At 39.8% G+C, this 27,228-nt stretch overlaps 1 long non-coding RNA gene across 1 annotated transcript; it reads right to left on the bottom strand.

Annotated features, from left to right (window-relative positions):
• Nucleotides 1-22,100: 22,100 nt before the first annotated feature.
• On the bottom strand, nucleotides 22,101-24,853 carry LOC126585115 (uncharacterized). The gene is made up of 2 exons (XR_007610315.1): nucleotides 22,527-24,853; nucleotides 22,101-22,426 (listed from the first exon to the last, which is right to left on the bottom strand). It is a non-coding gene; the product is annotated as an uncharacterized LOC126585115 (long non-coding RNA).
• Between the last annotated feature and the right edge of the window lie 2,375 nt (nucleotides 24,854-27,228).

The following is a 27,228-nucleotide window of genomic DNA, read 5'->3' as shown; positions in this document are numbered from 1 at the left end:
ATTGGAAGAACATGTTAGATAAGTCTATCATAATGAGGACAACACTTTTAATGTCATAATTCTTCAATTACAAATCGTTGTATGAAGAAATAAGAGTTGCTTTGAACAACCCTTAACTAACGCAAACATTAGTGCTTGTTTCTTTGTTACATGAACAAGGAACTTAAGAAGAAAGCACAAAGGCATGGACACTTTATGTGCCATGATTCTTCACTTACAAATTGTTGTATGAAGAAATGAGAGTTGCCTTGAACAACTCTTGAAAGTTTGTAATTATGTTTAGAACATAATGGTTGGTTGACAAAAATAGTCCATCAACATGGAACTATGATGATTTTGAATCATTGAGTGTTGAAGTGTTAAAACACTTATTGAGACGGGAACTAGGCAAGGACTTCACCTTTGTGTCCCTATCCAAATGGTTCACTAAGTTTATTGTAAACTATGTAGTGAACAAATAACCACACACTCTCCAAATTGTTTGATGTGTATAACACAATTGAAATATGTTTCAAGAGAGATAGTGGGAGTTTAGGGACCATGACTATTGTAGTCAAAGGAGAAGTCAAATGAAGAAAGCGAAATTAACTCAAAGGGAACAAACTTTCTTTATGAAAAGATAGACATTGGAAGGGGTATTTGCAAGAAATGTCTTGCAAATGTCAAGAACACACCTTTCGAAGGTGTTGTAAATTGTTCTTGAATAGTTCAAAACAGTTGGTTCTTCTACTTGAATGCTTGATTCCGTATTAATAACTATGTTTTACAATCGTTGTAAAAGTGTGGCTAATAAGAAGTAGAAGATTAATGAGAGAAGAGAAAGTACTTCACATTCGAAACGTGAATAAAATATAGATCTCTGCGAAAGCAGTTAGTACTTACTTCCTCATATGAACTACCAAAGAAAATGGAAAAACAAAGATTGTCTTTACATTCCAATTGAATAAAGGAACTAAATTCCATATGTTAAATGGATAAATGTTTTGTTTGACAAAGCATTGTTCTTTATTAATGAATGATTAGATTATTGTAATCTAATTAATTATCTCTATAGTAGAGATGATTTGGTAGTGTTAACTGTTTAGAATACAACGATGCTTAAAACCCAAAAGGTTGCAAGGTAGTGACTAATCCCAACTAAGTTGTGAAACCTCTAAAAACATAAATTACGAGTTGGTCATAGATGGATGCCTTGGATCGTTAGATCCGGATCCAATGCCTTCTTGTTAAAATTGTATAGAGGCAAAATGTTTGAATCTTTATTCTTTTGGAAAGAAGAAAGAATCACAAAGTTGTTGAGGTTAATTCACTTAGATGTTAGTGGCACTAGTCCACAAACATAATACTACTCATGTTGTTTAACATTCACCGAAGATGACTCTTGGTTGAACTATAGTTTATTTTGAATAAAAACAAGTTCGAATACTTTGCAAAAGGTTTCAAAGAATTCAAGAAATGTAAGTTGATGAGTAAGACGTCTAAAGTATTTACCTCCTTAGATTTGATCCAAGATAAGGTAACACTTTAGAACAGTTTCCTTGAAAGATATCAAGGAAAGAAGCATCAAAAGATAATGGATTTCTCCATTAGGAGAAGAACGAACTTGAATAAGATTTAGTTCGTTGGATGTTATCAATAACCCATATATAGGATATAGACTTCTAAGACAATATGATTGTCAATTAGAAGATCTTCCAAAATTTTCATGACTCCATAGGATGTAGTTGGAAAGAAAGACAAATCTTAATCATGTTAAGATTAGGGGTTGTGTTCTAATAAGCAATATTTGTTTGAGAATTATCTTGTGGATATCCTTAAATTAACATTTGGATATCACTTCTATAAACCAACTAACAAATGTTGTTTGTTGGGTAGTTCATTGTAATCCTACAATGTGATTTGCCTAAGATAGAGCAATGAACGAGAGATAGAACTCAAAGAATGGGTTATTTGAGAGACAAGATAATAATCAACAAATATAACAACCTAGTTCCTACACCACAAGCTCCAAGGTAGTCTAGAAGGATTTATAAACCGTCTCAGTTGAATGGTTTGAACTTTATGACTATGTCATAGAGTTACACTTCTTAATTTGAAAGAAATAAGAATGACAATCCTTATGACTACATTGAGTGTATATACGATATATACTCAAGGAAATGGTAAAGTACCATTTGACCCGAAATAATGAAACCTTTATAGCTAATTGGTAGCTTAAGGTGACTACAATCAAAGAGAATGGTTGACTTTGAAGGAACCATTTTTGACGTAGTCTTAGTTTCAATTAATTCGAAGTTTGCTAGCTACAACTAAATGGTGATTCAATGTTTGGACATAATATGGGTTTCCGAAACCATTATTGAGATAGTCTTGATAATATATGTCTAAAACTATGAATCATAAGACATGTAAGTTGTGGAGATCCATCCATCATGAATCTTAAGCAAGCTAGTGGGAGCCACAAGCGTCTTATGAGAGAAAGATCAAATCGTTTGATTTGTCATAAAGATGTAAATGAATCTTTTGTTTACTAGGTTTACAAAAGATTAGTGGGAGTTAATCACATTCCTAAATTTGTATATATATATATATATATATATATATATGATATATATGAATAAATATATATGATATATTAATTTTGGAAATGAAAAGAATAATTCTTCGTTAAAGTTATGACTTTAAACATTCTATAACGATAGAATGAATATGGGAGACATAGTCTATAAACATGGGAAGTAAATCTATAATGATAGATTTCAAGATATAATTTGATTATATCAATCCCTAATAAATAGACAATAGATGCTAGGAAGTTTCTTATATGATGATAAACTTCAATTAGAAGGATGACTCTAGTGTGACTAGCAAGTTGCTCTTCTCAAAGGGAATGTACCCTTTTGACTCCTAAAGAAACAAAATGCGTAAATAGAATCCTTTATGCATATGCAGAAAGGTGATTTATGAATTTCATATTGTATGAAAAACATTGATATGAGTTGTACCTAGAATGGTACAAGACAATATCAATGCAAGCCCAGGATCAGAACCATGACAACTGTCAAGTGAGTCCTTAAGTATTTAAGAAATACTAAATGATAGATTCCTCAAAGAATGAGGAAGAATTAGAGTAACGTAAAGGAAGCGTAAATGTATTAGATTATGAATCTAATCCATCATTGGATGTTTCTTCATTGTGAATGAAGAGATAATCAGATATATCTTTATTATGACTAAAGAGATATTTGGATGGAAACATTAAAAGTAATGACTTTAGTGTGTTCCATTATGAATGCAAATATATTGCCATATAGAAGCTTACAATAATGTTGTTTGGATGGGAAAGTTCATTTATGAATTTTCTATTCGGTTCTAACCAGAAAGTGTCTGACACTAATGGGGCGATAGCTCAAGCCAGGGAATCAAGGTCTCATCAAGATCCGAACTCATATGAGAGACTGAACCACATGATTGAGAATCATGTATAATGGTGACGTCGATATTCTCAAGGTTGCTTCTATGGATAACATATAGATATCCATTGCCTAGGCCTACTACTCAGCCATTTTTGAAATGACTACAGAAGAGGTATCATCACTGATAATCAAGCTGATTGGCTCTAGTGCAAGTGGGAGATTGTTGGAAATATGCCCTAAAACCAATCATATGATGATACTTTACGGACATTTCACATGTTAAACTAATCTAGTTTAATATCAAGGGCAAAGATTATTGTTTAAGCCGTCTCATATAAATGTTATATGCTTAAACGATAAAGTCCAAGGAATATGTGATTGAAAGAATGCAATCTAAAGAAGTTAGATTCATGAGACCATTCTTTCGTAGACACATCCTAAACGTTCCTGATCATAGGATTGCCAATTGGGCATTGACAGTCCGTTAAGATCAGTACATGCTATGTCTTCTCTTAGTGAGAGTGACTAGTCTCGAGTCACTGGTGTGTGTGACATCAAGACAAGCATGTAGGTGCTCAATAGCGAATGAGTCCATTGAACGCGATCAACGAGGAGTTCTCATACTCATGTCACATGAGAACTCATGGTTGGGATAATGCAAAGTAGTCCTTTGACCTGAGGCATCGTCGTTGTCTTGTGGTTAAGTCCTTGATCTTTGATTATGTCAAAGTCACTCCATCAGGAGGGTGTCCACGGCATAGTTGGGGTTAAGCCACTTAGCCATGAAGGCAAGTGAATGCGCAACAAGGGATCTTTAACCTTCAAACTGTTTGAGGGAGAATACTCTATGATATGATTAAGAATCTCAGGCCAGAGTATCAACGAGATTTAGGAAGTCGTTCCAAATCACATTCAAGGTAATCATATAAGCACACGAATCACATTGGATAGTAGACATGAATAAACTAAACTATCAAACCAAACAATGTGGTCAAGAGTATTGTATTAGAGAAAGACCGTATTGCATTTGTAATCCTAAACTGAATAGGTTCTCCACCTCTTCTGATTAGCTTGGGTAACCATGATATGCTGCTAGGTGTCACTCATGGTTTGTGGAAGCCCTAAACGTGTATAATCACTAAAGGGAGAATTGAAAGTAAGTTTCAATTCACAATCGATTTGAAATGGTTTTAATCGCCCATTACCTCGCTAAAAGGAACCTAATGGATCGTACACCGTGTAAGGTGGAGATTGAAGAAACAAAGGAGATGAGTAAGAATAATTAAATGGTTTAATTATTTATGGCAAGGATTAATTAATATGTTAATTAATCAAACAAATAAGTTCGTTAAAGACCACGGGTTTAGTAATGGGCCTCAAGGCCCAATGGGCTTCGAACGTCAAGCCCATTGACTTAAGTTGTATGACAACTTAATGACTAATAATTCACAAAGGCCTTAAAAGCCCAATGAAACCCTTAAGGCCAGCCATTTAGTTAAAGGAGTGGGTTTTGGACTTATTTATAAGTTTGCCACTCCAATGAATTAAGATATAAATATGACTTTATAGCCAAAATTCATTTAGGGTTTCTTTTAGGAAATTGGAGAGAACACAAAACTCTTTTTTCTCTCTAAAAAGGCCGGCCCCCTTAGAGGGATTATCTAGCAATCCTACTCCTCCAAGGTCACTCATTTCTTCTCCAATCTTACCTTGGTGTGGAGACTTAGAGGTTCTCAATTTTGGGAACTTGGAGAACCATTTCATCCATCCAAATCCGTAGATCTAAGATGCAAGGAATGAAGGCCCTCTCTTTGGGTGATTAGCCTTTGCTTATGCAAAGAGGAATCTACAAAGGTATAACTTCTCAACTCACTTTGTTTTGAGTTGAGTCTTGGTTTACCAATCTACTAGGCTTTGAATTTCATGGTTAATGTTTTGTTTTTGAGTGCATGCAAGCATGATTCCGCCTTTAATTGTTAATTGCATGCTATGTGATGTTGCTCAAATGAACATGTTTTTCACAAAATATCCTTCAATATGAGTATGAGAACTCCTCGTTAATCATGTTCAGTGGACTCATTCTCTATTGAGCACCTACATGTTTGTCTTGGTGTCAATCACACCAATGACTCGAGAGCAGTCACTCTCCCTGCGATAAGACACAACACGTACTGATCTTAACGGACTGTTAATGCCCAATTGGCAATCCTATGATCAGGAACGTTTAGGATATGTATACGAAAGAGAATGGTCTCATGAATCTAACTTCTTTAAATTACATTCTCCTAATTACATATTCCTTGGACTTATCGTTTAAGCATATAATATTTATATGAGACGGCTTAAAACAATAATATTTGCCCTTGATATTAAACTAGATTATTTTAACATGTGAAATGTCCGTAAAGTATCATCATATGATTGGTTTTAGGGCACATTTCCAACACTATGATTGGCTTCTGATGTCGACACGTGTCGCGCTATGATTGGCCTCCTAGTTGGAGGGAAACTCTTATGGGTCCTTGATGGTATAACGTTGACCGGTGCTCAATAGTTTCGGGATTGGTCAAGTATGGTACAAACAGTACTCCCCTAAATTCTCGAGTGAGGGAAGCTTTTCAGTTGTTTGCTTATTTTGATTCATGTATATGTACATATTTGTAACTTATCGGAGATATCAATAAATAAGCTTTGCTTCATTTCAACGTATTTGTACACCAAGGCCTTCTTCACTAAGTTCTTTGATTTTTTTTTTGTTGAAGCTTGTATGTTGAAGCTTTGTGAGTGAAGCATGTATGTTGAGGTAGTGCTCCCTTAATTTCCCGAGTGAGGAAAACTTCTCGGTCGGAGACTTGAAAAATCTAAGTTGCTGAGTGGTCGTGAGACTTCTGAGTATCAAGGTGCAGTATCATATGGTAAAAGTCCCCTATGTCTCCGGTCGAGGGAGTTGACGAATGAGGCATTTCCTTTCTAAGTGGTAGCCCAAAACTCCTCCTTCATATATATTTGTTATGAAAGTTGTTAGACGCAAAGAAAAGGAGGCCTAGGCAATTTTTTTTTTATTTTGGAATTTTGGAATTTTGGAATTTTGGAATTTTCAAATTTCCGAAAATATATATATATTTAAGCTTTATAGGTGAAGCTTTGAGGTTGAAGCTTTGTTGGGTACCATGAATTGATTTTGCTTCACACTATCTTGATCAAGATAGTGTGAAGCTTTTGTGTTGAAGCTTTGTAGGTGAAGCTTTTGTAGGTGAAGCTTTTGTAGGTGAAGCTTTTGTGGGTGAAGCTTTTGTGGTGGGTGAAGCTTTTGTGGTGGGGGAAGTTTTTGTGGGTGAAACTTTTGTTGTGGGGGAAGCTTTTGTGGGTGAAGCTTTTGTTGGTTAAACTTTTATGGGTGAAGCTTTTATAGTGGGTGAAGCTTTTGTGGGTGAAGCTTTTGTGGGTGAAGCTTTTATTGGTGATGCTTTTATGGGTGAAGATTTTGTAGGTGAAGCTTTTGTGGGTGAAACTTTTGTGGTGTGTGAAGTTTTTGTGGGTGAAGTTTTTGTGGGTGAAGCTTTTGTTGGTGAAGCTTTTATGGGTGAAGCTTTTGTAGGTGAAGCTTTTGTGGTGGGTGAAGCTTTTATGGGTGAAGTTTTTGTAGGTGAAGCTTTGGAGTGGAAGCTTTGTAGGTGAAGCTTTGGAGTTGAAGCTTTTGTTGGGTACCATGAATTGATTTTGTTTCACACTATCTTGATCAAGATAGTGTGAAGGTTTTGAGAATTTGTAGTTGTCCTCCATTGATGAAGCTTTTGTTAGTGAAGCTTTTGTGGTGAAACTTTGTTGGGTACCACGAATTGATTTTGCTTCATACTATCTTGATCAAGATAGTGTGAAGCTTTTGAGAATTTGTTGTTGTCCTCCATTGATGAAGCTTTGTTGAATTTCTTTTTTTTTTTTTTAATTTGGGAAACTAGAAATTTGAAAATATGGGAGAGACAACATATACAAATTTTGCTTCCACACTGTTGAGCAAGAGATTGTGATGCAAACCACAGCTTATAGTAGTCGAAGGTTTAGATGAACCATATAAATTGAATTTGCTTCGAAGGTTTGAGAATTGTAGTTGCCCTCCATTGATGAAGCTTTTGTTGCACCATAAATTGGTTTTGTTTCACACTGTCTTGATAAAAAATGTGTGAAGCTTTTGAGAATTATGGTTGCCCTCCATTGATTAAGCTCTTGTTGGCACCATAAATTGGTTTTGCTTCACACTGTCTTGATCAAAAGTGTGTGAAGCTTTTGAGAATTGTGGTTGAACTCCTTTGATGAAGTTTTTGTTGGCACCATAAATTGGTTTTGCTTCACGTTGTCTTGATCAAGAGTGTGTGAAGCTTTTGAGAATTGTGGTTGCCCTCCATTGATGAAGCTCTTGTTGGCACCATAAATTGGTTTTGCTTCACACTGTCTTGATTAATAGTGTGTGAAGCTTTTAAGAATTGTGGTTGAATTCTTTTGATGAAGCTCTTGTTGGCACCATAAATTGGTTTTGCTTCACACTGTCTTGATCAAAAGTGTGTGAAGCTTTTGAGAATTATGGTTGAACTCCTTTGATGAAGCTTTTGTTGGCACCATAAATTGGTTGTGCTTCACACTGTCTTGATCAAGAGTGTGTGAAGCTTTTGAGAATTGTGGTTGCCCTCCATTGATGAAGCTCTTGTTGGCACTATAAATTGGTTTTGCTTCACACTGTCTTGATCAAGAGCGTGTGAAGCTTTTGAGAATTGTGGTTGAACTCTTTTGATGAAGCTTTTGTTGGCACCATAAATTGGTTTTGCTTCACACTATCTTAATCAAGAGTGTGTGAAGCTTTCTACGAGTTGTAGTGTTTGCATTGTTACAGAGGAGAAATGTCTGAAGTAGATGCAAGAGAGTTGAATAGCTTGATCTTCGTATACTATGCATTGAAGTTGTTGTTGGCTTGCAATAAGACTTTGTTGGTGACTATAACTCTTGTTAGGCATAAGTAGTCCCCTAGTTGAGTTGTCAAGCTTGAGGGTTTCTGATTATTTATGAATGCTAGGAGTTAACATGTACAAGTTGTACTACTCGCCTTCTGGTACGTGGAATGAATGGTGAGTTGCTTTCATCACTTGGTTGGTGGTACGAATGTGAGTTCCTTTATCACTTTTCATCACATTTCATCACCTGGTTAGTGGCACGAGGATGAGTTCCTTCTTCACCTGGTTGGTGGCATGAGTGGCAAGTTGCCAAATGATATTAGAGTACCGGTTGTATATTTCATCACCTGGTTGGTGGCACGAAGATGAGTTCCTTCTTCACCTGGTTGGTGGCATGAGTGGCAAGTTGCCAAATGATATTAGAGTACGGGTTGTACATTTCATCACCTGGTTGGTGGCATGAAGAAGAGTATGGGTTGTACATTTCATCACCTGGTTGGTAGCATGAAGATGAGTTCCTTCTTCACATTTCGTCACCTGGTTGGTGAGAATAAGGGTATGGTGTCGAGGCACATTGTAGCAAGTGTCGAAGACACAAAGTATGTTGAACCCTTTCGAAGCATAGTTGGCTTATGTATGGATGTGTTGGAATGTATGATGTTTATGTATGAATGTGTTGGAATGCATGATGTTTATGTTGATTGATATGAGTGATGCTTATGAATGTTTTGCTATGCATGAAGGGATCCATGCTTTTGATATGTGAACCATGTTGGTTGTAACACTTAGTATCACATACTTTGTGTCAAAGTACGCATGTTGAAACTCTGATTTGGAGTATAAGGGTGGGTCAGCGTAGACCAAGTGTTCTAGTGCTAGGAACGCAAAATACTCAGAAGAAGTTGTCTGAATTCCCTCTTCTTTAAATATTTGTCGAATGGCTTGGGTGACAAAAGATCTCAAGCGGTTGAGAGTCAAAATATTTGTAATGTGTATGCCTTCTTATAATAGCATTTCCTTCAGTACCTAGTCCTCCACTTTGAAAGGGTGAGGCTTGACCCCATAGTCATAATAGTTGACGGTACGTTCACCCCTAGTTGTCTTGATATGAACTTGTATCCCTCTTGTTGTAATGGGCTTGCTGAGAGTAAAAATCCTTCCTCTTACAAAGAGATAGATACGTTTGGTGACTTAGCGTGTAGTTAAATGAGGCAGGAGATGATGCAATGGGTGTCTGAATGACCAATATCTCCTCACTTGGTAGAACTTGATTTCCACTTCCCACCAAGGAAGAAAAAATCGATAATATCGGCGATATTTCGCCGATATTATCGTTTTTTTAAAGGTCCGATATTTTTTTAACTATCCAAATAATTTTCGTCAAAATATCGATAATATCGCAATATTTTTAAAATTATCGATAATATCGCAATAAAATATTCAAAAATACTTAATATCTTGAGAAATCTCAACATATACTACACTTGATCAAAGCCCAAAGGCCAACCAAGACATGAAGACAAGCTTTCTCAGGATGTGAATGTGCCTTTTATAGGCGTTTTTGGCTTGCTCACTGCCCTCGCTGGGCGATGTGGGACTCAGTCACTCAACCAGGGAAGAAAATCAGAATTTCGGCCGAAAATTTACACCCACTTTAAACGGCCATAACTTTGTCAAAACTCAACAAAATCAAGCAAGACAAAAGAGTATAACTGGGTAAATGCCTCGCACGACGTCTGAATCGTCGTGGTTTGGCCGGAAAATGCCTCGCAAGTCACTGAGATCGCCGGAAACTGGGTAAGATTCAAATGAGTATAACTTTTTTAATACTCAACGAAATTGAGTGAAACAAAAAGGAAAGTTGTACTACTCGACGACTCGAAGAGATTGATACCTTGCACGCCGGCCAACTCGCCGTGGTTTGGCCGGAAATTACCTCGAAAGCCATTGAGGTCGCCGGAAATTGGGTAAGATTCAAATGAGTATAACTTTTTCAATACGTAACAAAATTGAGTGAAACGAAAAGGAAAGTTGTAGCCCTCGAAGAGATGAAGAGAATGGTACCTTACTCGACGTCTGACTCGTTGTGGTTTGGCCGGAAATTGCCTCGAAAGCCACTGAGGTCGCCGGAAACTGGGTAAGATTCAAATGAGTATAACTTTTTCAATACTCAACGAAATTGAGTGAAACAAAAAGGAAAGTTGTACTACTCGACGAGACGAAGAGATTGATACCTTGCACGCCGGCCAAAATTCAATTGACACACTCCTGGCTTCCAAAATTCAATTCTTTTACTTTATATAAACTTGAAAAAACATAATCGGCATCCAAATTAAAGTTTAGTCTTATTCTTATGTGTAAGAAATTTAAAGTGTCAAATTCGGCACATTATTCTTCATCATTTTATTCACTTCCCTTTTTTTTTTTAATATCCTAAATAAAACCTCCAAATATTGTACTAATTAATTATATATAAATGATTATGGTGTGTTTAAACTTCTTTCATTAATTACTACATATTTTCTACACTCACAATGTTTGCTAGCTCGCTATATAATCAACTTAAATCAGTTAAATCCATCATGCAATGCATTTCCTTCCAATTATTTGTGATAAACTAATAGATAATTGACTAAATAAACATCCTACAAAATTTCATTAAAAATTTCCAAGTTTTTCTTACAATTTCCGTGGTTTCCATGTAATTTTTATCGATATCGATATTTTACCGATATTTCCATCGATATTTCCGTGTTTTCGGACTACCGATATTTCCGATATTACCGATATTTTCTTCCTTGCTTCCCACTTGTTGATAGGGGTTAACCATATATAGGTTCCTTGGAATGTCCTTGCTTCGGGGAAGGCGTGGTTGTAAGCATGTGCCATCACCTCAGAGTAAGTCTTCCAAGTGTTGGCATTGATTATGTACTTAAAGAAACAATCACGTAGGCCTGCCGTGAAGGCCTTGAGGGTGGTCTTGTCATCTGCCTCAGCATAGCAAGAATACTCATGGCTAAATCAATCGGCATACTCTTGTAGTGACTCGTCCGGCTTCTGGCGAATAATGTACAAGTCATCTGCAGAATGCAAGTGATCGGTCTTGAAGATATGTTGGAGATAAACAATTTCCTCAGTTCCTCAAATGAGTCTACTGTCTCAGGTGGAAGACGACAATACCAGTTTAGAGCTCCGCCAGAGAGGGTGAAGGGGAAGAGAAGACATCACTCTTCGTTGGTGTGCATCCGATATGCCATGGTGGACTCTGTAGACATCAAAATTTCGGTAAAATAAATGTTGATCAATAATTAAAATTTCAATGTTTTTGTGTCACGTAAATTTTACACATAGCATGTGACTAAACGAAAAATCAAAATAAATCAGAAAAGTCATCAAACAGGACACGTGTCAACACCTGGCAGAAATGATTTATTTCATCTGATTATTTAAATCCAAAAAAATCAAGTTTTGGAATTCTATAAATAGGAGGCCAAGGCATTCATTTTTGACACCAATTCATAACCAATTCACTTTACACCACAACCTTGAAGCTTTGAAACTTCAAAGCTCCCAAGCAAATCCCGAAGGATCAAGAAAGCTCTCTTCGTTCTTCGTCAAATCCTTATTCAAAAGCAAGCTCCAATGGTCCTTGAAGAACTTCCACTAATTCAAGATCAAGCCCTCCCCCACGGCCCTTGAAGAAAGTGTTCATCATTCATCATTCGTTCATCCCTAGATCAAGCCCCGACGGCCCTTTGGATCAACGACGTCAAAAAATCCGCACAACTGTTTATCCCAAGATCAAGCCCCGACGGCCATTTGGATCAACAACATCCAATCCACCCATTACAAAGATAGAATCAGAGGCTAAATTTGTAGAAGAGATTGTAACCCCTAAATCATCAATACAAATATTATTTTGTAGACGTGTTTCTTGTCTCGTTCATCATAGGAATTTCCGTGTTTACAAATATGGCACGCCCAGTAGGACCATCTCTACCTCTCATCTCTATATTTGAATCCGCAAAAAGCACAAATGGCATCAAAGAAGGCTCAAGTTGTTCTTGCAACCAATGCAAGGAACAAGAGCATCATCACCGCATGCGGTGTCACTTCGGGCATCACAATTCGAAGCAAGGTAAGATCTCTTTTTGCCGCCTCTTCCACCCCTGCATCAACTCCGCTGAAGGAACAAGAGCACCTGAGGCACTAGCCTGTGATCACTCTGGCCTCGCTAAGGGCGCCAAGGAAAGAAAGCCCAATGAAGTATTCCAGTTGCATGTTTTCCGATGCCGACTCAAGCAGTAACTCAGCCATGCAAGTCATGACTACTGGAGCGACTTCAATCGATGAACAGCTGGCTCATATGAATGAAGCGATCGCAAGGCTAACACGGATTGTGGAAGAAAAGGATCAGCAAATCGCTGCACTCGTCCACCAACTAAGCGTAAAGCCTAACGTGAGAATCAAGCAAGGGGATGATTCAGTAAAGAAGGAAAACGACGAGGATGAAGAGCCTCCGGTGGAGAAAATCGATGTGAAGCCGGAGCCAGGCCAAGCAACGGCACTCATGGGATCTTTTTCTATCCAGTGGCTACAAGAGATGATCGCCAGCACCATCAAGGCACAGTACGAAGGAAGTTCACATGACTCCGTACTATACTCAAAACCCTACTCCAAGAAAATCGACGCTTTGAAGATGCCAATGGGTTATCCGCCACCAAAGTTCATGCAGTTCGATGGAAAGGGAAACACGAAGCAACATGTGGCCCATTTCATTGAGACTTGCAACAACGCGGGGACAGAAGAAGATTACCTTGCTAAGCAGTTTGTACGCTCGCTGAAAGGAAATGCCTTTGAGTGGTACACGGACCTAGAGCCTGAATCCATCAACAGTTGGGATCAATTGGAAAAGGAATTCCTCAACCGCTTCTACAGCACCCGCCGCACCGTAAGCATGCTAGAGCTGACAAGCACGAAGCAATGGAGGGATGAGCCAGTTGTGGACTACATCAACCGATGGCGCAATTTGAGCCTCGACTGTAAGGACAGGCTCTCAGAGATCTCCTCGATCGAGATGTGCATCCAAGGCATGCAATGGGGGTTACACTATATCCTTCAAGGCATCAAACCACGGACATTTGAAGAGTTAGCCACCCGTGCCCACGACATGAAGCTAAGTATTGCCCATCACGGGAAGAAAGAGCCGATCACCGACTTCAAGAAGGATAAAGTGTTCTCCCCAAATGTAGACAAGACTGGGAAGAAACCCCCTAAGGAAGCGTTCACCGTCAGCACTGCGCCCGTCAAGACCGCCTCCGCGCCTATCAAGATCTCCTCCAAAACCAAAGCAAAGGAGATAAAGAAAAGTGAGCCTCCTCGCACCCAAGAAAGGTACAAAAGCACCTTGAGGGAATTGGAGCAGAAGGTATACCCTTTTCCTGACTCAGACATGGATGCAATGTTAGACGACTTGCTAGAAAAGAAGGTAATCGAGCTACCCGAATGCAAGCGGCCTGAAGAAATGAATCGCATAAACGATCCTAAATACTGCAAGTACCATCGAATCGTGAACCATCCTGTGGGTAAATGCTTCGTCCTCAAATAGCTCATCATGAAGCTAGCACAACAAGGGCGTCTTCGAGCTCGACCTCGAAGACACGACCGCGACACATACTACTACAATTGCATTTGGATCTTTCGATCCCGTGCCTCTCCAAGCAGCACCTGACCATTCCTATCAATGCTCAAGTTACATGATACCTTCTGCGCAACCATCGTCGAGGGCAAACGAACATGATGCACATACCGATGATGAAGAAGGATGGACATTGGTGACCTACAAAAAAATAAGGAAACCAAAACCACAAGCCATAAGACAAAAGGTGGAACAAGTGAGAAAGCACCGTCGCCGCAACAGTAGGAAGCCTAAAAGAAACGTAAAAGTTGATAAGCCAACGTATGTTGGGGAACCTATGGAGCAAGAGCCACGCATTCCTGTCTCATTGCACGAGTACTTCCCGAATGACTTCTTCCAACAGTGCACTATCGCTGCATGCCACATGGTCGAAGTAGAAATAGAAGAACCTTCAAAAGGCAAAGATATCACCACTGAGGGAGAAAAGACTCTCACGCTCGAAGAAGGTTTGCCAACACACTTTAGCATTGAAGAAGCGCTACGATTACCAAAGAAGATGCGAATAGCATTAGCAGCGGTCTTGGAAAGTCCCAATTACCACAAAGTGCAAGAAAGCAAGAACGAAGGCTTCAAGCTTCGGCCACATGAATATGCCACATGCTGTGCCATCGAGGACACAATCCATTTCACCGACAAAGACTTGCTGCTAGGATCCAAGCCTCACAACCATCATCTCTTCATTTCTGGGTACATAAGGGAGCACAAAGTCAACCGTATGCTTGTGGATGGTGGATCAGCCATAAACATCATGCCAAAGTCAACAATGACTACAATTGGCATCAAGGCGGATGAACTGTCCTTAAGTTGTCTACTAATCCAAGGTTTTAATCAAGGAGGACAAAAAGCGATGGGCATGATCCGAGTGGAGATGACTATTGGTGAACTCAAGTCAAGCACGATATTCCACATGATTAATGTAAGAACTTCCTATGGCTTGCTCTTAGGAAGGCCTTGGATCCATGCAAATGGAGTAGTACCGTCCACCCTTCACTAATGCTTGAAATTCTACCGAGAAGGAGTGAAAGTGATCTATGGCGACACCAAACCATTCACCAAAGCCGAATCACATTTCGTAGACGCCAAGTTCTACATGGATGAAGACATGGCGCTCGAAGCTCTTCCGAAAGAGATCAAATCCACGAGCAAAGCAACACCTAAAAAGCAGGAGTGGCAAGCCATGCCCAAGAAGCAAGAAGAAGAAGAAGCCATGTCGTCTTCAAGCAAGAACGATGATGACCTTGCTAAACCTGCAACAACCAAAGGGAGTAGGACGCCCTCAAATATACTAAATACACCCGTTTTCTGATACATCCTGATGTCAAGAAGAAAGAATGGTCAATCCCCATTCGAAACTGAAGCAAGCAAAGTCGATGCACAACGGTACATGGATAATGTAAAGTTGCTCAAAACGAATGCAGTGTTACCTCTGACACAGCTAAGCAACGCTAAGGTTGCAAGATTACCAGGCTTTGTAAAAGCTCTACCAAAGGGGGTGGAACCAAGCTTTCTACCAACCAAGAGGACCGAAGAAGGTTTTGATCCAAACGCCTACAAACTCATGTCAAAAGCTGGGTACAACTTCGCTTTTTCTTCCAATCCTGGAAAAAAGTTTCAAACACCGTCAACAATAAAGAACGTGACCTCACTGAGACTCAAAAGAAGTTGAAGAAGCATGGTTACAAAGTTAACAACAACAAAGCTGGACTTGGCTTCACACCAAATGCACCCGTGAAGATTTCAAGCAAAGCGAAAAATGCTAGCACTCAACACATTAGCGTGAGCATTGAACAAGATCGAGAGGAGCCTAAATCCGCCTTTCAAACGCCAATCTTCGATAGGATGAAACGTTCAAGACCCAGAACATCAGCCCTTGATCACATTGGTGGTCAAAACCGAACCTCCATCTTCAAGAGGCTTAACAAGCCAACATTTCGAAGCTCTATTTTTGAAAGGTTGTCAAAACCTAATAAGCAAAGCAACACGGCTAGCTCTCTTCCTCGTCTATCAGCTTTAGAAAGACTTGAAGACAACATGAAGTTCTCTGGAAATAGGGAAACAACGTCAAAGGAAGAAAAGCTCGATAGGCTAGCAGAAAAAGGCGATATTCGAAGCTCAATTCCTTCAAGGATAAAGCGTCAAGCAATCTTGGAGGTTGACACAAATGGACCACTGATAGTAAGAAGGCGCACCATCATCCATACTGGACAATCTGCATACCAACAAACCCAAAAAGACGACACTAAAGAGGAAGTCCAAGATGTCTTCCACATCACGATCCATGAAGGCAAAGAAGACGAGACCCCTGAAGAAGATGTCACTGCTGCACCACCACAACTTGAGGATGGGGGGCAAGCCACGGTTGACGATTTCAAGGAGCTCAACTTGGGCACAAAAGAAGAGCAAAAACCTATCTTTGTAAGTGCACTGCTAAGAGCATACGAGATAGAGAAGTACTACCAACTGCTATCAGAGTACAAAGACGTCTTTGCCTGGACTTATAAAGAAATGCCCGGCCTTGACCCTGTCATCGCTGTGCATCATCTTGTAGTCAAGCCTGGAACACGACCAATAAAGCAAACTCAAAGGCACTATCGATCCGAGCTCATTCCACAAATCGAGGCAGAGATTGACAAGCTAATCGAAGCAGGATTCATTCGAGAGGTGCAATACCCCAAGTGGATCTCCAACCTCGTCATCGTCCTTAAGAAATCTGGACAAATACGTGTTTGCGTAGACTTCCGGGACCTCAACGACGCTTGCCCGGAGGACGACTTCCCCTTGCCAATCATCGAAATCATGATGGACACAACCACTGGCCACGAGGCACTGTCATTCATGGACGGCTCTTCTGGATACAATCAAATTCGTATGGCTCTCGAAGACGAGGAACTAACAGCATTCCGCACTCCAAAAGGTATCTACTGTTACAAGGTGATGCCCTTTGGTCTAAAGAACGCTGGAGCTATATATCAATGCGCAGTGCAGAAAATCTTCAATGACATGCTACACAAGAACGTAGAATGTTATGTGGACGATGTGGTGGTCAAAACAAAGAAAAGATCAGATCACTTGAAGGATTTACAAGTAGTGTTCGAAAGGCTACGAAAATACAACCTCAAGATGAACCCGTTAAAATGTGTGTTTGGTGTCACCTCTGGAAAGTTCCTCGGCTTCATTGTCAAGCACCGTGGTATTGAAGTGGACCAATAAAAAATCAAGGCCATTCAAAGCATGCCTGAGCCAAGAAACCTGCACGAGCTGAAAAGTCTACACGGACGGCTAGCCTTCATCAGACGCTTCATCTCTAACCTTGCAGGGCGTTATCAACCGTTCAGCCGACTCATGAAGAAGGATGTTCCGTTTGTATGGGACGAAGCATGCCACAATGCTTTTGTAAGCATAAAAAAAGTATTTGTCAAGTCCACCTGTCTTGGGGGCGCCTGTGCCCGGGAAACCACTCATATTGTACATCGCCGCTCAGGAAAGTTCAGTTGGAGCACTCTTGGCGCAAGAGAATGAATCCCAGAAAGAATGAGCGCTTTACTACCTCAGCCGAACCCTCACCGGCGCCGAGTTGAACTACTCCCCAATAGAAAAATATGCCTTGCCTTGGTGTTCGCCATCCAGAAACTCAGGCATTACATGCATGCTTACACCATTCACTTGGTTGCAAAAGCTGACCCGGTCAAATACGTCATGTCCAAACCAGTCTTGACAAGGCGACTCGCTAAATGAGCGCTGCTTCTTAACCAATATGAGATCATCTACGTCTCAGCTAAAGCCGAAAGGGACAAGTGCTGGCAGACTTTCTTGCCGATCACCTAATCCCAGCTGATTGGAAAATCTCAAACGACTTGCCTGACGAGGAAGTGTTCTACATCGACATCTTCCCAACATGGACGATGTTCTTCGACGGATCTACATGAGCAGATGGAGCAGGGGCAGGAGTAGTATTCATGTCGCCGCAAAGGCATATATTACCTTATTCCTTTCAACTAAGCGAATTATGCTCCAACAACGTCGCTGAGTACCAAGCACTGATCATCGGACTCCAAATGGCGATCACTATGGGAATCACAGCCCTTGAGATATTTGGCGACTCCAAGCTCATAATCAATCAACTCTTAACTGAATATGAGGTGAGGAAATATGATCTCATCCCATACTTATGGCTGGCAACTCAACTGCTACAAGAGTTTGAGACTGTGACACTAGAGCATGTGCCAAGAAAAGAAAATCAAATGGCAGATGCTCTTGCCAACCTAGCCTCAAGCATGACATTAGAAGAAGACGAAGCTGCAGACGTGCCAGTCTGCCAAAGATAGGTGATCCCCCTCGTCACTGAAATGCTACTAGATGATACAAATGTCATCTCAGTACTTCCAGTCGATGTTGAAGAGTGGAGACAACCGCTGATCGATTACTTAGAGCATGGAAAACTTCCAGATCATCCTAGACACCGCTCTGAAATACGTCGACGAGCACCTCGCTTCCTCTATTACAAAGAAACACTCTACCGACGCTCTTTCGAATGAGTATTTCTGAGATGCCTAGGTGAGGAAGAAGTTAATCAAGCCATGGAAAAAACACACTCAGGCGTATGCGGGGTGCATCAATCTGGACCAAAGCTACATTTCCAGCTCAAAAGAATGGGTTACTACTGGCCAAGCATGGTGAAGGATTGCCTGGAACATGCCAAAAGGTGCCAAGCCTGCCAATTCCACGCCAACTTCATACACCAACCACCTGAGCCATTACACCCTACAGCTGCTTCATGGCCATTCGATGCATGGGGATTGGACGTCGTAGGACCAATTACTCCGAAATCATCTGCAGGAGAAGCTTACATCCTAGCTGCAACAGATTACTTCTCCAAGTGGGCTGAAGCCATACCCCTAAGGGAAGTAAAGAAGGAAACTGTCGTTCGTTTCATCAAAGAGCACATCATCCACCGATATGGGGTGCCTTGCTACATCATCACTGACAACGGAAAGTAATTCTCCAACCGACTCGTGGATGAGCTATGGGAGAAATACAAGTTCAAGCAGCACAAGTCTTCCATGTATCATGCCCCGGCCAACGGTCTTGCAGAAGCATTCAACAAAACATTGTGCAATCTCTTAAAGAAGGTGATCAGCCGAACAAAGAGAGACTGGCATGAAAGAATAAGCGAAGCACTTTGGGCATATCGGACGACACATAGGACTCCTACCCAAGCTACGCCTTATTCTCTTGTATATGGCGTGGAAGCTGTTCTACCGCTCGAAAGTCAAATCCTCTCACTGAGAATGGCTATACAAGAAAGCTTGACTGAGAAGGAGAATGCAAAGTTGCGCCTTCAAGAGTTGGAAGCACTCGACGAAAGAAGGCTCGAAGCTCAACAACACTTGGAATGCTACCAAACACAGCTATCCAAGGCATTCAACAGGAAGGTCCGCCCAAGGTCTTTCCAAACTGGAGATCTCGTCCTCGCATTGCGTAGGCCTATCATCACAACTCACAAGACGAAAAGAAAGTTCACATCAAAGTGGGATGGACCATACGTAATACAAGAGGTTTACACCAACGGCGCCTACTTAATCATGGCAAAAGACGGCTTAAAGATTGGCCCTATCAATGGAAGATTCTTGAAGCGCTATTACCCCTAAAAGGCGACAACCAAAGCTCCTGGCCCGCAAGAGCATAAACTGTGTACGGCAAAATCATCGTAAAAAAAAATGCATTTGAACTACGTTATGACTTGATCTCTCCTCAACAGAGGGTACGTAGGCAACTTGAAACGTCAAAACTTCAAGTATAGTCACACCATCTAAAAAAAAAACATTGTAAAGAATGAAGAGCAAATTCAAGAATGTAAATACTTTATTTCTTTGAAAGAAGGAGTCGGCTCCAAAAGCCATATTACAAAAAAAAAAAACAGAAGATACTACTTGAAAACTATGTCCCCAAAACTACGAAGACGATCTTCAAGCAAGCTTTCCAAAGTCTTCAAAGTCTCTGCCTCGGTGGGAGACAAGATGGGCAACTCCATAGTCATGCATTTCTCTCGTTCTAGGCGTGAAATCTCCTCCTGGTTCTGAGAAAGTGTAGTTCCTTGCTCCGCGAGAACACTTTCAAGTTGCGATGCTTCGATTACCAACTGCTCTCTCTCTCGCCAACGCATCTAGACGCACCTGGACATAAGATAAAGAAGTCTCTGTAACTTGATAATCTCCTGAAGCAGCTTGCTGAGAAGACTGGACTTGAGCCAATGACGAGTTTATTGTTGCTAGCTGATGAGCTCTAACATCTGCACTCAACTTCTCCAAGGAAATAGCACGCAAGGAAGAATACTCAGTCGAGGCGGCCATAAGTTCGGCAATCTTGAGATGAAGAGTCAACATTAAAGTTGTCAATCACAGAAACAAGCTTCGATAAATCCTCATTGAACAACGTAAGGTCTTCCAACGGGCACTTAGAAATCCTCTTCTCTATATAGCTCTTGATATCCATTGCTGCACTAAGACTGATGCGATGGATGACTTGGTCAGTACCGCTAAGGTTCGACCCTCTCAAAGAGATCTCAGAGCTAGCTGGCAAAGGTGTTGGACGCATGACGGGTTCTTGCATGCTCTGATCCAACAAGCTAAAAAAACAGCTAGGTAAGACTCATCCACATGCTCTGATACTATGCCAAGATCCTCAAACGCTCTCAACTCGTCAGAAGAGCAGCGCCTGGTTGAGCCAATAACACCGGACGGGTCTGAGTCTCCATTTGGCGTAGTGGTCTTGTTACGACAACTTTTCTTCGAAGACCTCTTATACCTCATGGCCTCCCAGTACCAAAATTGGATCCATGAGGAAATCCTCATGCCTGATTTACCTTGAGCATCCTGGAAAAGCTTGTGATACGCCCAAAACAAATAGCGGCAACTTGCAGGTAATCCTCGGCTATTGCAAAGAGAAAGTTCCTCCGTGCTGGGAACGACCTCGTCATAAAACTTACCATGGATCGGCAAGCCTCTTATCCTGTGAAGATCCCACAGTGAAATTGACATCTCCCCTTGCGCCGTGTGAAGTGTGTTGGTCGCTGAACACCAATGCTCAAAGAACGCTCGAAGGACGGAAGGATGACGATCATAACTAAACAAAGATGCGTACACAGCGTGGTAAAGGCCCACTTTAGTAAGCACATCTTTAGATCGACTTAAGACATTTTCAAGTGATAGTAATTATAATGCACCACAAAGTAGCCCACAATAATCCTATTAATTTTCCTTATTAACACTAAAATTTGTCGATTGTAGCATATGAAAATAAGGGTCTTTCCCGCAGAAGATTGTTTTATCCAAATACTTAAAATGTCACAAAAACAGGGTGGCTGTCTCCACTGACCAGTCACCGAACAATAATTTTTAGACTAACTTAAAATTATCCAAATGCAACGAAATTTTATACACATAAACTAGACACACCAAGCTATGCTCACACAAATTTTTGGGATTTTTGGAGTTGATTTTCTATTTAAATTAAATCGTACAAAAACAGTACAGAAACAGATTTTAACTAATACCAACAGATTTTAATTCACAAGTTAAGAAAATGAGTTAGGGGACATGCTATCCACCACCAAATAATCATGTAAGTATGTTATGTTTCATTCAAATCCCTTTTATTTCCGGATGAAGATGCTCAAGTTGGCTCAATGTTAGAACTCAACCTATTACTCTTTCTTACGTAGTATGTTAAGAGAATGGCGTTTTCAACTTAACTTAGTCCCTAGCATGCAATCTAGAATGGCGTGTTCATAGATTTAACAAGTAGAAATCATTAAGAATAAAAAGAGTCTGAGTCATCACAAGGCATCGTAAGTGCTGGTGTTGTCTTACTTATCCTAGAAATCGTTTCACATGTTAACCACAATTAACAAGTGCTACTCTAGAACATATGTAGGTCCTCATTCAACAAGGGCAGGCAGACATATATTCATAGCATTAAAATCCTAGATATGCTCACTATGTATGCATCCATAGAAACACATAAAGAATTTATCAATGACATAAGTAGTGAAACAATTTTCATCCTTTCATAAAAGTCATTCAAACAAAATATCACAACAAATTTACAATCATATTAGGGGCTTCAAAACAGCCCCTAACTACTTAAAATTAGTTACACATAATTTTCAAATTAAACCAAAAGTAAAATATCAGTTTGGGAAAATAGAACCGAAATAAGAGAGTGCAGAGGTTTCCTCTTTCCCTTGCCAAGCAGTGGCGTGAGCTCTCTATTTTTCTTCTTCTTGTTTTTCTGCTCTCTGTTTGCTCTCTACGCTTCCTCTGCTTTCGTTTCTTCCTCTCTGTCTTCTCTCTAATTTTTCTGCTCTTTTTCTCCCTTCTGCTCTCCGAGTCTTGCTTTCTGTTTCTTTTCCCCGAGGCTCAAGCTGCGCAAGGCAGCTTGCTACTTCCCCCAAAATCACGTCCTCCTTACTGCTCTCTGCCCTCTCTTCTATATATTTTTTTTCTTCTTTTCCCTTTCTTCTTTTCCTTTTCTTCTTTTCCTTTTCTTCTTTTGTTTTCTTCCTCTCTATCCGTTCATTTTCTTCTCCCTTCAAAACATGAATCATGATGATGTTTCCAAACATCATCATGACTTATCATTATCTTTTTTTTTTTAATTTAAAAGCTGATCTACACAGACAGTTTTGACGAATTTATTACATAAAATTTCACTTGTTCTATTTTTATTTTCTTTGCTAGACAAATCCTATAATACGCAAAAACAAAGTAAATAGCTCAAAAATATAAGGAACTAACTAATAAAAGACAAGTGAAATTTATGTAAAATATATATAAATATGAACTTATCAAATACTCCCACACTTAGCTTTTGCTAGTCCTCGAGCAAAACAAAGAAAACATGAAAAATATTAGTTTCCCCCTATGTGACCCTCATAGAATTTCATTTAAGAAAACAAATCATCAAGAACCATAGCTAGCATCAAACAAACTAATCCAAGTTCATCTTCCTTATTCAAATATTAGCAGTAATCTTTGAATCATCCTTGAAGTGTAGTGTGTGAGATAGCCATGCTAATGCAGTTTCAAAATTTTTATATTTTTAAAATCACCATATGCAAACTAGCAACCTTCTCACGGGATATATACTCAATCACACATGTGTTTAGTTTAAATGTGTTTCGCTCAAAGAATCAAATGTGAAATTTCTACCATAAGCTTGCATAAAGATCTCATCTCCACAATCATAATTGCAAAACTTAAATCAAGAGGACTTTTATTGGATGTAATGAGGTTTAGGGAAAGGGTTATTGAAATGAAAGAATAGGTAAACACAAGTTCCAAGCTGCATTGCAAGCAATTCTTTTGTTTAGATTTATAAGAACTCAATCTTTCCAGCGATTCTTCTAGCACCTCCAACCACACCCTTAAACTGAAAATTAAACAACTTTTTATTTCATTTGTATACAATCTTTCTTTTTTTCTTTTTTTTTTTTTTTTTTTAAATACAAACATGAAATACCCCCACACTTATTCTTTTGCCAAACACCTTCAAAGTACTTCACAAACATTTCTCATAAGACAATCTCGCATTGCTCGCTTGGAAAGGGTAAGGAAAAATGTTTCAGGTATAAGGGTAGACATATCTGGTGATAAGAAATAAAAGGCTCAACATACTCGGCTCAAATTGGCAATCTAATGATATCATTTTTATTTGGGAAACATGGTTATTTGGGCCATAGTGGTAAACCTAATGCCTCTATCATTTCCAAGTTCATGCAATCAATGACAAATATTTCGAAAGATCGTTACGCAAGTTCTAGAGATGTATCTCACATAAGTTCATCACACATGAAAGAATAGGAGTGTATGAAAAATGCACACACTTTCAATCGGCTCAAAAACTCACATAGGATGTATATGGTCACTAAATTCACATATGAAGTTTTAAGTCATACTTTAGTTTCACATTAACAGGGCTATGTGCATTTGGTTTTTCAAAGATGGTCAAACATGTACAAAACTAACAAGAGAATTAGGAATTTCACAAAACACATGTTAACTAAGTTCTTGATGATCATGGTTTAAGTTTTATCCAATTATATCATTGGGTCGGGAAACTAACAAAAATCTAATTCAAAACAATAAGGGAAACAAGAAAATATTTTTGGATTTTTAAATTTTCCGATTTTTTTTTTTTTTTTTTTTTTTTTTAAAGAAAACAAAAAGCAACAACATAGAAACAATAGAAATTCTAGAGATTTCTACCCCCACACTTAAACTTGACATTGTCCCCAATGTCAGAAAACACTATAATGCAAATAAAAATAAAATAAAATAAATAAATAAAAAGAAACAAAATAAACCAATTGGACTGAAAACTTCCCTAATTTGCAGTAAAACCAAGCGATGACCCCCCAAGCTAAAATTCTGCAATCAACTTCAAGGGTGGAAATAACCAAAAGTTCCTGCAAAGAAAAGAAATAATTCAGTTAAGTAACGCAAGAAAATAAAAAAAAATTGCAAACGAAAAATTGAAAATCACGATAAAAGACAATGAATAAAACTAATAAGTGAGGATTGGTCGTGCTTGTTGACTTTCCACAGCTTTCCTCTTGAACGGGGTGACACTTAGCTTTTTACTTGCAAGTGATGATTTGATGATATTGTACGGCGAGGCTTTACTCTTTGGGAATGTTGCAGTTCCTTATTTGTTCTCCAAGCAGATGTGGCAGCTTCTCTAGTTCTTCATCTCAGACTCCTTCTGCTGGGATGATTGTGCAAGCTGCATTCTTCTCTGCTTGTTTCTTCTGCACATTGTCTCCACATGCTGCTGGTATCATTTTCGCTTGCCTTATCTATTCTTCAGGTAGAGGTGGCAGCTTCTTTGGAAGTACATCAGCAGTGGAAGACGGGTACTCGAGAGCAATTTCTCCATGTCCTGCAGGTTAGAACAAAGACAAGGAAAAGGACATGGAGAATGCATGATATGAGATACTCTTGCTTTCAACCTTTATGATATGAAATACTTTTGCTTTGAATGAGTTGTTCGCAGGAGTATCCCAGGGAACGAGGAATACAGAGTGACTCGAGAGGGTTCTTTGGGAATGCATTCTCGGAGATGAAGAAGTGCTGAGAGGGTGTGCCTTTGCTGTGGAAGGCGAAGGTAAATACTTATAGGACTTTTCTTCACAACCGGAACTATTCTCTCACTCATTGTCGCAGCCGGTGGATGGATGAATAGTACAAATTACGCGCTTTCTGACAAAGCTGCCCGTAATTTCCGCAAAGCTGCCAGTTGCATGTGACGAGTGACGACACGTCTGGACAAATTGATCTTTTGAAATCCGGGGTTCGGCTCATGGTTTCTGAGCAAGCCCATTTTTTAAGAAATGAAACGCCTCTTTTGAGAAAAGAAACCGGCTTTTGAGAAAGGAAACTCCTCTTTTGAGAAAAGAATCAGGCGTTTGAGAAAGGAGCCCCGACTCTTCGATTTGCGAGAGGACGCCTCTCTGAGGAGCGCCTCTTTGATTTCTTCTTTTTATAGAGGTGTTAATTTTGTTCCACAACACACTTGAGCTCCCTCCTGTAAACACTCCCTTCTTGCACTTCCAAAATCTTAATCAGTCCAACTCTCTTCTTTCTTTACCACCTCTGAAAAATGTCTGGCCCTTCTGATCGTCGTTTTGACTTGAACATTGGTGAAGAGGCAGCTCCGCCTTCACCAGACAACATATGGCGCCCATCCTTCATATCCCCTACCGGTCCCCTTACCGTGGGGGATTCGGTGATGAAAAATGACATGACCGCCGCGGTGGTGGCCTGGAACCTTGTCACTCCCAGAGATAACAGACTGCTCGCTAGACGGTCTGATGAATTGGCGGTTAAGGAGTCGCTGGCTCTTAGCGTGCAGTGTGCAGGTTCCGTATCCAATATGGCCCAACGCCTATTTGCCCGGACCCGTCACGTTGAATCCTTGGTGGCTGAAATACAGAGTCTCAAGCAAGAGATTAAAGGGCTCAAGCATGAGAATAAAGAATTGCACAAGCTCGCACACAGCTATGCCACCAGCATGAAGAGGAAGATTGACCAGATGCAGGAAAATGATGGTCAGATTTTACTTGATCACCGGAAGTTTGTGGGTTTGTTCCAACCGCATATGCCTTCGTCTTCTGGGGCGGCACCGCGTAGTGAAGCTCCAACTGATCAACCTCCGATACCTCCTCCTTCCGTGGCCCCGCCGACTGCTGAAGCTCCGCCGACTACTGAAGCACCACCTGACCAATGAATGCTATTAGTTTACACATCATTGTAAAATATTTTTACTTTTATGTTTTTTTTAAGTGTTTTTTTTTTTTAAGTATGTAAATTAATGTAAAAAGATTTTGTTTAACCTTCCCCCACACTTAAACTAAATAACACAAACTCACAGAAATCAACCAAATAACACAACTAACTAAACAAAACAAAATGAAAGCAGTAAAGATAAGGGTGTAAGAATGCAAATCTGATTTGGTTAGCGATTCCAAAGTCTCCCTTCGTTGAATGCTTGGGTTGCATCCCAAGAAGCGCTTGATTTAACGTCTTTAGCCGGACGAATCTTTCCTTTAAACTCCCCTCGGCTCCAAAGCATGAAATTTATCTTTTAATGGGAGGTGATACTTGAAATGATTCGGCAATGGTTTAAATTCAAGAGTGGGTACCTGAATCATCAAAATCAGAAACATGTTAGTATAAATTAAAATTAAAATTGGAGAAGATGGCTTACTTTCTTTTTCCGACACAAACTCAATGACAAACACCACATTGTTGAACATTTCCGGGACTTTGAACTTGGCCAGGTTTACTATGATGGTTGTGGCTTGTCCCGTGTCATCAAACTCAACTGCTTTGGGCTTGATTGTCTCATACACAGCCCCTTGGATGAATTCTTGATCTACTTCAACCACTTCATTCTCTTGAATCGTTCTTCTTGGGAAACAAAGGCCTTTGAAATATTCAACACGATCTAGAACTTGCTTTGTTGCACCAAGAATTGGGATATCACTTTGCACCTTTGGAATGGCTTCTAGAATTTCTTTTTCACTCTCATCTTTCATGGGAATTAAAAACCTGCGAGGAAAAGGAATGAGGACACATGAGTTAAATGAATTTTGAATTTCTTTACTTACCGT

Source organism: Malus sylvestris, chromosome 2, assembly GCF_916048215.2.
Source record: "Malus sylvestris chromosome 2, drMalSylv7.2, whole genome shotgun sequence".
Classification (NCBI taxonomy): domain Eukaryota; kingdom Viridiplantae; phylum Streptophyta; class Magnoliopsida; order Rosales; family Rosaceae; genus Malus; species Malus sylvestris.
Note: the sequence above shows the minus strand (reverse complement) of the source record. Positions and strands in the feature narration are given on the sequence as shown.